General features: G+C 43.7%; 2 protein-coding genes across 2 annotated transcripts in view; one reads left to right on the forward strand and one right to left on the reverse strand.

Moving 5' to 3' along the window:
- Window positions 1–13,441, reverse strand: part of LOC124615325 (mediator of RNA polymerase II transcription subunit 20) — a 587,946-nt gene that overhangs the window by 174,420 nt on the left and 400,085 nt on the right. The window lies entirely within an intron of this gene.
- The window catches only part of LOC124615324 (facilitated trehalose transporter Tret1-2 homolog), a 387,232-nt gene that overhangs the window by 2,607 nt on the left and 371,184 nt on the right, over window positions 1–13,441 (forward strand). The window lies entirely within an intron of this gene.

Genomic DNA, 13,441 nt, shown 5'->3' on the forward strand with positions numbered 1-13,441 from the left:
CGGTTTTGATGCATTATTTTCGATGTTCAGCAATCTCATCCTGTTGCATGACGTTCCAGATGCATTTCTGACTTGAATACGTTACGCTGTTGTTGCGGCCAGAATGCAACTGGAACACTGTGTTTTTAGCAGATAAATAATACTTATAAATCTGTCACAGACGTCCATTTCTTACAGTGTGATACAGTAACAGATGAAATTACTATTTTGTTTTGATATTGATCCGATAGCTTTTCCAAATTTTTGTAATTTATATTGAAAAATTTTGCCTTGTTATTTTATGTAATTCAGCTCATTTACCCAGAAACATTATTTACAACTGCCAGACAGACACATTTTCCGCTCTTTTTCTCCGTTGTATCATTTAGAAACTGTGTTATGATACGCGCATCAAACACCTGATATTTTTCACATGCTGAACCAATGTCCGGGTTATCCTTTATTCCAGATTTCGGCCTCAAATAAATCTCCATGACAACAAATGAAATGCACTGCGGAGTACAAAGTACGACAGTCACAGTTTAACAACCCGTCGACATTTAGGCCATTAGAGATGGATACTAGGCTAGCCTGAGCAAGTATTAGATATTCGTTTTTGGTATAGTTGTCGCAAGTAACTATGTATAAACATCATAGATATAAAACGTAATTTTCTGTTAGTAAACAATACTCAAGAGATAACTAGTCTACAATGTTAATTAGTCGTCACGCCCAACAGTTGCGTTCATCAACTGTACGACTATGTATATCTTTTTGTAAATTCTATATTTTCCGCTAACTTCGTTTGATTAACCCATACACAGTATCTTCTACACCATGTATTCAAATAAATATTGAATGTATTGTGAAAATTATGCTTCTGTTTCGTTATACCATCACTATATGAATTCTTCAACATACTCCTGTAGAAGTTTATGTTAACCTACGCCAGTATGTAGAAAAAGTGTGAAATTAAGAGTCGCACATTCCTGAACGTTAAATAAACAACAACAGCCCAAATAAACCGTGCACATTGCACAATATTGTCCTGAGAATTGCATTGAGTTTTTCAACATTTAAGTAACAAAGAGGCGTTCTTACATGATTACAGCGTGTCATATTCGGTCGGTGCCAATCGAAAGATACGCTATACTTTTGAAAATGTAACGACAAAGAAGAGATATTTGCACTTCAAACGACGAAGAGATACGAAAACTCATTATCAGAAGCTTGATAGCTGCGCAGGCTGTCTGTCAGCGTCCCTTCTGATACTAACCGGAAAACTAAAAATACTAGAGAGGATCCTTCTGCGTACTGGGTTAGTAGGTCGAGACGGACCTCAACTATTGAAGTAAAACAGATGGTTTGACTGTAGTGGTGTTCGCTCTTTGTGTACGCTTCAGTTGTGAAACAGCCTGCGCCGGTCAGAACTTGCGGGGCACCCTGCGGAGACGCCCCCGGCCCGCCGCCGGGTTACGATGTGGGCGGGTCAGTTGCCAAATTTAAGTTTCGCGCCGACCTTGGTGGGAACCGTTCAACTCGGGCAGCCGGCGTCGCTAAGCGGGCTTCTGAGGGTTGGCGGACCTGCGGTCGGGCGACGGGAAGCAAAAATACCTCGGAAGGTGCGGCGGGCTACCTGCGGGGCGCTCGGCGCAGCAGCAAACAGCTGAGCGCGCCGCGCCAGGTGCCGGGCGCCGACCTCGGACAAGATCAGCTGGGCGGGCCTCCTGCAGACACTGCCAAATGCCAGCGCACTCACTACTCCTGGCGCTCTACCTGCTCCCATTTGCGTCAACAAGAAGGGAAATGAAACTGACAGCCTACGTCTAAATTAAATGATCTACCCCTTTTCTGCCCCTTTTTCTTTAAAAAGGACAGCGCAGTGTCACGAGCTACGCTTCTCATGTATTGACATCATATTCCGTTCTATCGAGGAAACGGAGTCTTGAAGGTGATCACATACTCTGGATATGTAGTATAATGGTAAGTACCCTCTGCCATATGTATCAATGTGCCGGGTAGTGCAAGTGTAGAGGTACTCTATGCGTTACCAGTTGCTTAACTAAATTTTTCCTATTTGTGCTACAGCTTTTATATTGAATAAAATGTTCTCGGGTTTCCAACCGCGTCAATTGCTTAAAACTACACGAGCTTTCGGCCAAGCACTCCTTGTCCATTGTCAAGTGGAATGACTGCCAGTGGCCTGTTGATTCGCACTTATATACGCTAGCTGCCGGCTGTGACGTCACTGGTGCCCGTGACATTGCCATATATGGGCATGTTTTGAGTCGACGTTCGATGTGCCCTCTTCAACCGCGCGATCGCTGGATCCCACGCAGCGCTGAGCTGCAAGCCACCGTCTCTATTCAGGGTGTTTGCGGTAATTTTTATTTCGAGAGCTTCCTTTATTAAACTGTCCCAGAAGCCGTTACTGCGAGCCACGACAGACGTATCGTCAAATTTTATGTGGTGACCGTTTTCTAACGCATACTCAGCTAACGCAGATTTCTCTCGATAGCGTAGGCGATAATACCTCTCACGTTCTTTCCTGCGTTGTTCCACAGTGCGCACTATTTGTCCGATGTACTTCTGGCTACACTCACAAGGTATTTCGTAGACTCCAGGTGTTCTGAGACCTACTGCGTCTTTAACTGGTCTCAGTAATTAACGGATTTCCGTTAGAGGCCTGAAGATTGATTTGATCTTGTGTCTTCTCAACAGGTGGCTTATCTTTCCCGACACAGAGCCACAGAATAGCAGCAAAGCCAGTTTCTTTTCCTGCTCTTCGTCGGTAGTCTTATTCTGATATTTCCCAGAAATCAATTCTTTCACTTGATGGGCGCTGTAGCCGTTATTCCTGAAAACCTTGCGTAGGTGTCTCAGTTCGTGGGGCAGGTTATCGTCGTCTGATATAACTCTTGCACGATGCATCAATGTTTGTAATACTGTGCGCTTCTGTGCTGGATGATGATGGCTGGTGGCGTGCAGGTACAGGTCTGTGTGGGCGGGTTTTCTGTAGACGCTGTGGCCAAGGCACCCATTTCGTTTACGGTGAACAAGAACGTCGAGGAACTGCAATGCATTATCTTTTTCCATCTCCATAGTGAACTGGACATTACTGTATTCATACAGCTTTTATATTGCTTTTACCTCGTTCGTTCTTTCTAGTACACAAACATTTCAGGCTTTACTTGTACACTTAATTGTTAGTGCTGTTAAGAGTTTCATATGCCTTGTACATCACAAGCAATGCTGGGGCTTCACTGCTCCCGACAGACGACCAGATTCGACGAACAAGAACATGACACAGCAGTTGTCTGAACAACACAGTCACGAACTCTAGACCACAAATTTTATTATATTTTCATGGAATCTACGATACATCTATTACAAAGCTAACTGTCTCAATATTTTTTGCAGCAAATTCATTAATTTACGTTTTTCTATATATTTTTCCTTTTACTGTATGACCTTGGAATCTTTCCTGCAAATTAAGTTTTTAACAATTTGAAGATATTAGTCCACAGGACATACCATTCTAAGTACAATAATTACAAGTGGTTTTGCATAAACGTATAATCTTTTCACATTTTAAATCCCGTTTGTCTTACTTTCCATACTGTAATGAACGTCCAGGATAAAGAAGTACATTTCAGCATAGACGTAGATTTTTCCGCGACGCGAGCGCCACTTGCCATTTGCACAATCATATCATCATTCAGATAACGTTAATACTTCAGTTTTTATATAACAAGAAACATTCACTTTTCATCTACTTTATTTGCTTTATATTCTTGGCTGATACACTTATCGTAAGTAACTCATAACCAATTTAAATTTTTTTTAACATCGATTTGTAGATCTGAAGACGACCCATACTGTATGACACAATTTAACATCAAAGACTGCAGCCAACATAAGCGTTACGATAGTGAAATGGCTCTAAGCACTATGGGACTTAACATCTGAGCTCATCAGCCCCCTAGAACTTAGAACTACTTAAACCTAACTAACCTAAGTACATCACACGCATCCATGCCCGAGGCAGGATTCGAACCTGCGATCGTAGCGGTCACGCGGTTCCAGACTGTAGCGCCTAGAACCGCACGGCCACTCCGGCCGGCGTTACGATAGTGAACATAGGTCCGCAGAGTGTGGCTATGCCATACATATGTGGCGAAGAATGTTTCTGCCCACGTTTGAGAAATCTGTCTTTGAGTTGATTATTTTTTTGAGTGGAAAATCTTTCCTACGGTTTACCACTTCTACCTGTCGACTGACGAACTGTTTTGGATTTTTCGTTGACAGCACGAACAGTCAGTCCGTTAATTTCAGCCTTCACTTGGCCGGAATGACTCTTAACATCATCCACGTGGGCAGACCCTCAAGTAAGTGAAAAGTACCTGTTGTTAAACAAAGCTTTCTAGAATTCCTTACAATTTACGATACTCCTTAGTTTTCATGTGCTTGATTCTTCGAAGCCAACAGCCTTGCCGCTGTGGTAACACCGGTCCCCGTCAGATCAGCGAAGTTAAACGCTTCTGGACTTGGCTAGCACTTGGATGGGTGACCGTGCGGGTCTGTCGAACGCTGTTGGCGACCGAGGTGCACTAAACCCCTGTGACGAAAACTGAGGAGATACTTGACGGAGAAGTAGAGGCGGTGCCGATGGGTCTTCCGATGTCTGTACGGCCGGAGTTCGGAGTTATACTACGAAAGTTAGCTGAGAATCCGGAAACTGATTACGTAAAAATAGAAACTCTTCTATCAATTGTTTTTGAGGGATTGGGGGCGGTGATGATAATCCTCACACTTGGATCGCGCCTGCAATCAATCAGTAAAGATATGATACTACTGTTCCTGTGTTACTCCGAATTCCGATGTAATGTTCTTTCTGACGTGCATACATGAAGGAACAGGCACTGCGACAGCAACAGCCTTCGTGAAATTTATTAAATGTATCCGTAGTTGCTAATGTGGACTACCATCAGCTGTATGATGGGATGATGACAATGAAATTACACAGAATGGATGTACAGGCTGCAGACACATGATTGACGACCGATGAAAGTTTCAAAAAATGGCTCTGAGCACTATGGGACTTAACATCTGTGGTCATCAGTCCCCTAGAACTTAGAACTACTTAGACCTAATTAACCTAAGGACATCACACACATCCATGCCCGAGGCAGGATTCGAACCTACGACCGTAGCGGTCACGCGGCTCCAAACTGAAGCGCTTAGAACCGCACGGCCACACCGGCCGGCAGATGAAAGTTTGATTCTGGTTGTGAGTCGTCTTGTGCGCATAGTCAAATGCTATAGCGACTGCTCGCGATATGCGGGAAATACGGGTTCCAGTCCCGACCCAGCGCAAATTTTCACTGTCGTCATCGCATTATACAGCAGTCCATATTCGACACTGCGAACACATTTCATATAAGTCAATAAAGAGTTCACTATCAATACGGGGAGGTCGCTTTTACTACATAAATCAAATTTGCCGACCGCTTCCGGCAATCCAGATATAGGTTTCCCGTGATTTCCCAAAATCACCCCACGCAAATGCCGGGATCATTCTTTTGAAAGGTCATGGTCGATTTATTTCCCCATCCTTCCGTAATCGAAGTTTGTGTTCCGTGTTTAGTTTGGCCTAATGTGGCCAAGTATCAAACATAGGTCTTAATTTGAGGAGCACAGCACAGGTAGTGAGATATGGACTACGGGAAAAGTTGAAAAGAAGAGAATCGAAGCATTTGAGATATGGTACTGCAGAAGAGTGTTTAAAATTAGTTGGACTGATAAGGTAATGAATGAGGAGGTTCTCCGCAGAGTCGGAGAGGAACGGAATTTATGGAAAACACTGACGAGAAGAATTGACAGGATGATAGAACATCTGTTAAGACATCAAAGAATAACTTCCATGGTACTAGAGGGAGATGTAGAGATTAACAACTGTAGAAGAAGACAGAGATTGAGATACCCCCAAAAAATAATTGAGGACGTACGTTGCAAGTGCTACTCTGAGACGAAAAGGCTGGCACAGGAGAGTAATTCGTGGAGGGCAGCATCAAACCAGTCAGAAGACTGATGACGCAAAGTTGTGGGCAAAACGTTCCTTTCCCTTTCCAGTTGCCGAATTTTTTTAGTTTTTGTTCCAAATCTGATAACTGCCTCAGCTAGCACCTTAAAAATGAAACTTGTTATGTGGCATTGTTGGCTGGGATATCCCACGAGGCAGGTTCAGCCTCCTGCAGAAGAGGGTGCTCTTCGTCCGCATATAATGACTCCTTTCCGTGCGGGTATGTGACAGTTGTGTCGTTTGTGTAGTTGTAGAGCAGAGGTGACTGTAAGGATGAGTGCGTAGTGTAGTTTTATGTTTGTGTTATATAATTATAACTACAGAAGGGAGTTAGTGAGGGTGCCGCCAATGCCTACGCCTCTTGGTTAACGCCGACGGATTGATCAGCATCAACAGTCACACACCATCACTTCATGAGACTCAGCGGAGTGTTTTGGAATGTAATCGTGGACACTGGCGCACAGATCAGGAACTTCACCGCGCCACCTCTTCTCCGCTTCCGGCCACATACTGACAGTGAAAATTTCATGGGCATACCCGTCGGTCCTAGTCAAAATGCGATGGGTATGCCTATGATCTTTTAACGTTGTTGCACCTGCTGATGCGCCTTTAAGCCGCGAAACCGGTTAGTGTTTTAATGAACAACAGTTTTACCAGCTGTTAGTGGAGTTCTTCCTAACATCATGTCTTTCAACAACTGCGGTTACCTGGAATATGAAATAGTTCGCGACTGAAATTTTCGTCCAGCACCAGGATTCGACCGCCTAACATCGAAGTCGAGCGGCACTGCACAGATGTGCGTTAGCGACCTCGGATTACGGAAAAATGGAAAGCAGGAACGTTAGTGTTTAACTTATCTAGACAGCTAGGTCATTAGAGACGGAGGAGAAGTTCGGATTCGGAAAGGATGGGGAAGGAAATTGGTCGTGCATTTGCCTTAAGCGGTTTCCCTAAATCACAGAAAACCTAAAACTGGATTGCCGGACGGGGATTTGAACCTCCGTCCTCCCGAATGCGAGCCCAGTGTACTCATCGGTTACGGAGGCGGGTAGCGCCTTAAGATGGGAAGGAGACTGGAAGAGGATGAAGATCGGCCCAATAGACGCTAGCAATTTCTGGAGTACTTGACCCAACTCTTCTACCGACGGAAATAAAGCTACGAGTCTGCAGACTGGAGCTAATATTAGCGGATAGGCGATAGCTCCTGGAAATAGGATTTGTGTGGCTGCTACATATTGGAGATGGGCGGCCTGCTTTCCCCGTGACCGGCTGTTTTATTTTTTTATTCCGGGGGCCGGCGGGCGCCTTCCTGTTTAAGCTGCGGCGCGGCTGTTTGGAAACAGGCGGGAGGCGCGTTCTTCCTGCTGTCAAGCGCCGGTTGACGTCGCAGCCGCCTCCGGCCGCCCTCCGCGCCACGACAAGTGTTTGCACAGCGAGCGCTGAGTGTTACGCAACGACACACCTAGCGCGTCCCGCCGTATCTCGGTAGTGAGTGGCAGTTATGAAGAGGTCCCACGCATCTTTACTCCACAGTGCCCTCGGTTATCTGTTAGACTTTTCTTCCATCGAGCTTCTGGGCGAAAACATTACAACGCACTACAAACATCATTTGCTACATTTCGGACATGTCCGAAAGAACCGATACCATTAATAGAGATATATTCTGCCCGAAGGCTAGTATGATCATTCAGTGCAGAGCACTCTTTGCCCGACTTCGTGCGGGACTTAGCGTGATGCAGCGAACAGATAGATGAAAAAGGGCTAGGGGACGTTACTTTGGTAGTGTGCGTCTAACAGGAATTTGGATTTGGACTGAGGGGCGGCGGGGGGGGGGGGGGGGGGGGGGACGTGGCTGTGTAGTCCGTGCAGTTGTTGCCACTGTGCCATAGAGGCGTACATGGTTAACGCGGCTGTCTAGTAAGCAGCATACCCGTTTCCGGATTCCGATCTTGATACAAATTTTCATTTCTCGCCAATGAATTCTTTCATTGCCCGAATGTGGCAGAGATCGAAACTTCTCCTTTCCAAATATATTCTATACCCAGCCACGGGATCAAACACAGAAATGCTGTCTGCTTCTTCGGACATGTCCGACAGAACATACACGACTCATAGACCCAAACAGATACTCATGGCAAGATTGTAGGTCAGAAGTTCGTGTCCATATTGTCAGGCATCGTTCGAAAGCACTATTGACTGTTTCCTCAGATACCCATTATAATAGCTCAGCATCACCAATTAAAACAACCACAACCGGCCTTAATTATTCGTCTATAAGCAAGTGGAGTTAAAAGAAAAGACGTCGGTGTCACCAAGGCTAAGTGCCGTAATTCCGTCCCGGCTCCAAATTTCGTCCTCACAGGAATTTCCGGTTTTTACAGATGGTAACAAATATTTATCTGCGTGCGCATGCGTGATCTCATTCCAATGTCTTGTTGAGAGAGTCTCTTGTGTGCAGCACGTTCAGCTACCGTGTACGAGGGAACTCATTTGTTATGCTGTTGCAAGTTGTGCAACAGTCGAATTAACAGCTGATCTGTGGTCAAATACTGTAGTGTATTTCAGTCGCGTGTTGTTATATTGCCGTATAATCACTATACTCATGGTTTGGCGTATATTATCGCAGCAACCGTTATTGCAAGTCTGGGGAGGTTTATATCTCCATCCCCCTTGCACTTCCTATTTTCGTGTCGGGGACGTAATTTGGAACTGTTGTTAAAAACTGATTTTATTTGCTATTCATAAAGAGTAACTTACCGTTTTCAGAGGGTTAAATGCAAGTGGAGAGATACTGACTAGTTGCAAGAAATGTTTGGTTTGGTATCACGAAACATCTTCATCCGCACAGATTTACTAATTCGTACGCGACACACATTTAGAAGGCTGAAGGCAAACTTGAAAACATGTTTCGTTCATGGCCTTCAACTGGTTTATAACAGGGAAAATCGTTGGCAACCTTAGAACGGAAGAAAGTATTTAAATTAATTGCACTTATGAGAATATTTACTGGGAGAGTGATTATAAACCCTTTTCTTGTATTTCTGTTTTGCAGTGTTAATGTTTATGTCAACTACTGATTACATTTTAACACTTTAATCGTAACTTGGCTACAAGTGGAGAATAAATTCAGGAATGTGCAAATCTTTAGCCCTTATGAAAACCTTTCATGGCTTATGTAGGTTCTAACCTACTAAGGTGACGAAATTTGGCCTCCCTACGTTATATTTTTTACTCTCATTACCGCGTCCACCTGGAGCACAGATCGTATTTAGATCTAAGGATAGTGCTGCAAGTTTGTCCAAAAAGACGGGGATGCCGCAGTACAACTACACACCGCAAATCATTGTATGTTTGGCGGAGGGGGAGGGGGGGGGCGCAGTGTGGTACTTTTTGTAAATCTATCACCAACTCCCTTACCTTCATTCCTCATTCCTGATCCAGTCGCGAATGGGCTCCGGGAATAACGATTGTTGGTAAGCTTCCGAATTTCTCTTATTTTAAACCCATGGTCATCTCGCGAGATATACGTAGGAGGAAGCTACATATTAGTTTATTCTTCCAGGAACGCAAGCTCTCGGAATTTTAATAGGAAAGCACACCGTGATGCACAACGCCTCTTCTGTAGTCTCTGCCACTAGAGTTGGCTGAGTACCTCCGCGACGCTTTCAGACTTACTAAATGAACCTGTAACGAAACGCGCTGCTCTTCTTTGGATTTCCTTACTTCCTCTATAAAGCCTATGTGACACAGATCTCAGACTGATGTGAAGTATTCAACTATTGGTCGTCCGAATGTTTTCTCAGCTGCCTCCATTATGGTTGGACTGTCCTTACTGAGGACTCTTCCTACCAACCTCAGTCTGGCGTCTTCCTTACCTGCACTTACTTTTACATGGTCGTTCCATTTTCAGTTCCTCCATACAGATACTCGTAGATGTTTCATAGACACAACTGCTTCCAGTGATTGTTCTGCAATAGTGTTATCGCAAAATCTACATCTACATTTATACTCCGCAAGCCACCCAACGGTGTGTGGCGGATGGCACTTTACGTGCCACTGTCATTACCTCCCTTTTCTGTTCCAGCCGCGTATGGTTCGCGGGAAGAACGACTGTCTGAAAGCCTCCGTGCGCGCTCGAATCTCTCTAATTTTACATTCGTGATCTCCTCGGGGGGTATAAGTAGGGGGAAGCAATATATTCGATACCTCATCCAGAAACGCACCCTCTCGAAACCGGGACAGCAAGCTACACCGCGATGCAGAGCGCCTCTCTTGCAGAGTCTGCCACTTGAGTTTGCTAAACATTTCCGTAACGCTATCACAGTTACCAAATAACCCTGTGACGAAACGCGCCGCTCTTCTTTGGATCTTCTCTATCTCCTCCGTCAACCCGCTCTGGTACGGATCCCACACTGTCGATTTATGCGTAATACTTTTGTTTCTATTGACAGTAAACTGTCCATCCCAGTACCAAGTGTCAACCTTCTGCAGGTCTTTCTGTATTTCGATACAGTTTCCCAACGTTGCGGCTTCTCTGTAAACAGTACCAGTAGCTGTTGCTACATCACCATTTTGGACAGACTCCGCTTTGCAGCGTTATCTCTAGATCTAAAGAAAAGGTAATCAGAATTTAAAAAAATTGTAGCTGGATTACTACAAAGAGTTTTTTCTTCCCGTAATACTAGCAGTGGCCACTGTATATTCAATAATGAAACGCACAGTTTTTGTGTTCGTGACCTTTTAATGTAAAAAATATTCGCCCAGTGGAATCCCACTCATCTTTCAGGACTGTAAAAAAGCTGAAAACGGCACTTGCACTGACTTTTGCGTTTCGACTGACCAATGACGGCACATACAACATATGCGTGGTATTTATCACATTACTTTTTTACATTCTTCAGTACACGACTTGCGCAGTGGCTCAACCAACAAAAACACCTAATTTAAGTTACATCCCGCAAAATGATGTCTACCATTCTGGAAACTTTTTATTAGTCATCTCGTACGTGGTGTAGACTACACGCCTATCTAATTAATTCATAAGCAAGTGGCTCTCCCTAGACAGTATCTTCAAAATTGTGGAAAATGGCTTCTGCATAGGGCTACAAGATAATCTTAAATAATCTCGTATCTGTAAATCGCCAATCGCTACTTGCTTCTTAAAAATAGTTAACAATAGAAGTAGTGCTCACCGTAACGTTGTTACACACCTAAAAATTTACATTGCAGTAAGTCACAGCTTTCTAAACAATTTACAGAATATATTAAAGCACTGGATGCATTGGGGACTTTTTTTTTTAAACACCATATGAAAAGTTATGGTAAATTCCTGTACATACAAAGGGAATGAGGGTGTGATGACAATGGAAAGATGAGTTCCACTACACATTTGACACATCAAAACGTCTTTGAAAATTACAAAAAATCTAAAAAATCCGTGTCCAACTGTCGAATTGCGTTAAGCACTGAAAAATAATAATAATAACAATACTATCTGTCGGTAAAACTATGGAAAAACCGACGTTTCAATAGGATCCTGCTGAGAATGTAACTGTGGTCTGGTACTGCGACGACTCGCTCGTTAACCTGTAGAGTTGCCCGTTATGTACCAGGATAGTAGGCAAAATAACAGACATAAAGATCTGTTATTATGAACGCCCCTTCGATTGGTTCAAATGGCTCTGAGCACTATGCGACTTAACTTCTGAGGTCATCAGTCGCCTAGAACTTAGAACTAATTAAACCTAATTAACCTAAGGACATCACACACATCCATGCCCGAGGCAGGATTCGAACCTGCGACTGTAGCGGACGCTCGGTTCCAGACTGTAGCGCCCAGAACCGCACGGCCACTCTGGCCGGCTTCGATTGGTTTTGGACAGAAGTAGGCAATTGAATACCACCCCATATTGCTTCTTTCTAGATTGTTTCATAAAAATACGAATGAAATTAAACATCACAGGTATTCATTATGTTGATATACCTTACCCAGTTACGCAATTTCAACACACGGGATGATCGCACAAAGTCGATGATGGCAGTGGAGGATTCCAGCGGCATAGTCTACGCTGTTAAACGACGGTCGTTTTCCCCAAAATACATATAATGGTTTGCAGCGCACGCTATACTCAGATCTGACGCACGAAGCTTTTGCGGGAATCTATTAACATAGCTTCTGCTCATGATTAATGTGTAAACTCTAGATTTTCACCTCAATAAGACCGCAAGCATGCTAACTGTTGAAACCGAGAGATATTTTGAGTGTTTGTTTAGATCTGCGAACCACGCTGTTACATTTCTGGAGCAAGTGAAACGTGCGTCAGACGGGTTAGTAAGTGACGACTGATAGAACCAAGGTGCAAGGTAAGTGGTCTACGGCCATATCTCGGAAACAGGGCCGTTAGGTAAACCAGTTTTAAAAAAATTTCTTATTCACTCACAAACACCTCTCAGGAAATCTGACTGGAAAAGATTACCAAGCTATGCTGCGACCAACAACGACATCCGAAACTATTTATGAACTGAAATTTATTTTTAAGAGTTTAGCTAGTCTTTTTTTTATTTCATTATCGTATAACGTTCCAGTATCTTGCAGAAATCAGAGCAACTATATCAACGATCCACTGGAATTCATAAAAATTGTCATGAAACCACAGACTGTGCCGCATGAAATGTTTTTGACTTCACATTCTGACACGACGAAATGAATGAAGTGGCAGCTTTGTGCTCATTGTACCAGAATCAAACAATTTACAAAACAGTAAAGGAATCTCACAATTTATAACGTCTCGTCGACGTCATGACGTCATGGTCACTGAAGATGTACCACAAAGCAGTTTCTCATAACTTTGTCAAATGTCACATCTGGTGTAAAGTGCGCAAATGACACGAATCCGATAGTAATAATTACATGAAGTGCTATGTTCTTTTATATAAATGAGGAAGACTCTCGCTTTTTTTACACACATGGAAAACGTAAACATTGTTGACACAGGACAGTGTCCTCTCAAGAGGAACCATATGCACTGACAGACTACACGGTGAGCTATCACTTGAGAATGGCATAACAGGCCAAAATCACCATCGTAGTGACTCAATAAATTTAATAACAGTCCAGGCGGAAAATGTACTTTCTGAAATAGTTGTCATCTGTCGATTTCGTCCCGGTAATAATTACGAGTTAGTGCTGTCATCCATGCAGTCATGAATCGAGTCACAAACCTTGTCTGATAGTAAATTCGTATTTTATCACAAAGCATCAGTGAACGGTATTCAATGGCTTCCGGAAGTCGAGGAAACCAGCATCAACCTGGGCGGCGTTGTCTATGGCGCTCTGGATTTCATGGAAGAGCTGTGTGTTGCATTCGCTCGATACAAGTT

This window comes from Schistocerca americana, chromosome 5 (genome assembly GCF_021461395.2).
Source record: "Schistocerca americana isolate TAMUIC-IGC-003095 chromosome 5, iqSchAmer2.1, whole genome shotgun sequence".
Taxonomy (NCBI): domain Eukaryota; kingdom Metazoa; phylum Arthropoda; class Insecta; order Orthoptera; family Acrididae; genus Schistocerca; species Schistocerca americana.